The following is a 2,985-nucleotide window of genomic DNA, read 5'->3' on the forward strand; positions in this document are numbered from 1 at the left end:
ATCCTCAAAATCATCATCATCCTCACCATCATCCTGATTATCCGTCTCTATCATCATCCTTACCATCACCACCTTCCTCTCATCATCATTATCATTATCCTCACTATCACCCTCATCCTCATGATCATTATCCTCACCATCATCCTTCACTATCATCCTTATCCTCATCCTTCACCATCATCATTATCCTCACCCTTCACCATCATCATTATCCTCACCCTTCACCATCATCCTTATCCTCATCCTTATCCTCATCCTTCACTATCATCATCCTTATCCTCATCCTTCACTATCATCCCCCTTGCATCACCTTCCTCCTCGCCCTCGCCCACCCCGCCCGCCCTCCCCCACCCCGCCCGCCCTCCCCGCCCGCCTCCGCCGCCCACCCTCCGCCGCTCCATTTGGAAGCCTTAGCCCAAAATTCCGATCTCGAAAGAAACGTGTCTCTAACAAGCACAATAACCCTGTAAACAAGTTGTGCAATTTCGCTTCCCCGGTCCCGGCATGCAGCTGTTTTGCATTGCAATAACGGACTCGTGGGGTGGGGTGGGAGGGGGAGGGGGTGGGGGGGTGGATCCTTTTCCGCTTCTAAACGTGTCTGATTTCTTAGGATTTTTTTCTTTCTTTCTTTTTATATTTTTTCTGATTTCTTAGTTTTTGTCTTATTATTGTTTTTGTTTTATTTTTATTTTTTTATCTTTTATTGGGCTTTCTTTGTTGATTTGCGTTCTATTCTTTTGGTATGTATTTATTGTTTTTTTTAGAACTTATTTGAATATTTTCTTATTTTTCTTTCCTTTTTTACTCTACCACTTCTCTTCTCTAATGTTTTGCCTTTTTTGTTCACGTTTTATTTTTTTATTATTTTTTTATTATTTTTTTTTTACTGTTGTTTTCTTTTACTTTGTTAATTATTTAAATCATCACTAGATCCTATTTCCCCTTTTTATCCATTTTTTCTCGTCCTGCCTCTTAATATTTTTACCAACATGTATTTTTTGTTTTATTTATCTATATGTTTGTTTTTATTTATTTGTATTTACTTATTAATTCCTCATGATATGTTTTTATTGATTTTGCTTATTATATTAGTTCTTTTTTATTCGTTTCCTTTTATTTATTTTTTCTGTTCGTTTTATTTTGTTTCGGTGTTTTTTTCTTTGTTTTTTCTTTTTTGGATATTGACATGCTTATATTTATCTACCTCTCCTTTTCTTATTTTGATTAATTTTCCTTGCTCTGTTTATTGTTGTCGCCGTCGTCTTTTCTCATTCTCATTCTGTTTCCGCCTAATGGCTTTTTCGTCTCTTTCCTTTTCTCCTCTCCTTGCCTTCATTCTCTTCCTCTCCCACTCTTCCTCCTCCTTTTCCTCTCCCTCCTCCTTCTCTTCTTTACCTTCTTCTCTTCCTCCTCCTCCTCCTTCCTCTCCCCCTCTTCCTCCTCCTTCCTCCCTCCCTCCCCCTCTTCCGCCGCCTTCCTCTCCTCCTCCTCCCCCTCCTCCTTCCTCCTTCCTACTCCTCCCATCCCCCTTCCTCTCCTCCTTCCTACTCCTCCCATCCCCCTCCCCCTCCATCTCCTTCTTCCTACTCCTCCTATCCCCCTCCCTCTCCTCCTCCTCCCCCTCCTCCTACCCCCCTCCTCCTCCCCCGCTCACTCCTCCCATCCCCCTTCCTCTCCTCCTTCCTACTCCTCCCATCCCCCTCCCCCTCCATCTCCTCCTTCCTCCTCCTCCTTCCTACTCCTCCCATCCCCCTCCCTCTCCTCCTCCTCCTCCCCCGCTCACCCTATCTCCTCCTCCTACTCCTCCTCCTCTTCTATCTGTCCTGTTATGAGATTAATTCCTCGTTCATAGCCACTCACCCTTTCTTCTTTCTATCCATAATTTAATTCCTTTTTATCTGTCATTGATTCTTACAGAGAGTCAATGGACGTACAAAACAAAAACAATAACAAAAAAAGGAAGAAAAAAAAAATCACAACGTACGTTATTTTTCGTCGTTTTTTTTTTTTTTCTCCCACAATGAAAATGATTCTGCGGCGAAAATGTTGCATATTCATCATCATGGCTGGAGTTCTAGAATGTTCGATGGAATGAGTTATGTGTCGTAATAATTTAGTGCCGAGTCGGTTACTGCTGTGTAAGACAATCGTACATTGTGTGCGTGTGCGTGTGCGTGTGCGTGTGCGTGTGTGTGTGTGTGTGTGTGTGTGTGTGTGTGTGTGTGTGTGCGTGTGCGTGTGCGTGTGTGTGTGAATCGAAGGAAAAGAGGATGAGATGCAGAAAAAAAACAAAATAAACACGCAGAGAAAGAAGAGGAAATAAAAAATGAAGGGAAAATGGAAATAAAAGTGAGAAGGAAGAAGAGGAAAATGTAAAAAGAAAACAGAAAGAGAACGAGGAACACCAATTCTCCTTAACCTCCTCCTTCCCCTTCCTACTCCTCGTGCTCCTCCTCCTCTTCCTTCCTCTTATTCTCTTCAACCTCCTCTCCTCCTCCTCCCCCTCCTCCTTCTTTTTCTTCTTCTCCTCCTCCCTTTCCTCCTTCTCTTCTTCCTCGTCCTCCTCTTTCTCCTCCTCTTCCTCCCTCTCCTCCTCGTCCTACATCCTCCTTCTCCACTTCTATCTGTTCTGTTATGAGATTAATTCCTTGTTCATATCCACTCACCCTTTCTCCTCCTCCTCCTCTCTCTCCTTCTCCTCCTCCTCCTCCACCTCCTCCTCCACCTCTCCCCCCTTCTCCGCGTCCTCCTCCTCCTCCTCCTCCTCCACCTCTCCCTCCTCCTCCACCTCTCCCTCCTCCTCCACCTCTCCCTCCTTCTCCGCGTCCTCCTCCTGCTCCTCCTGCTTCATTTACAAACGACGAGTGGGCGTCCCGATCGCTTATCTTTATTGATGTGCCGCCCGCCCGCGCGCCCGCACGCCCGCACGACCGGAAGTTTAAGTCGTTATAGCAGCGACGACACGAACAGAATCTTGAATGGTGT

The sequence above is a fragment of the Penaeus vannamei genome, chromosome 19 (genome assembly GCF_042767895.1).
Source record: "Penaeus vannamei isolate JL-2024 chromosome 19, ASM4276789v1, whole genome shotgun sequence".
Taxonomy (NCBI): domain Eukaryota; kingdom Metazoa; phylum Arthropoda; class Malacostraca; order Decapoda; family Penaeidae; genus Penaeus; species Penaeus vannamei.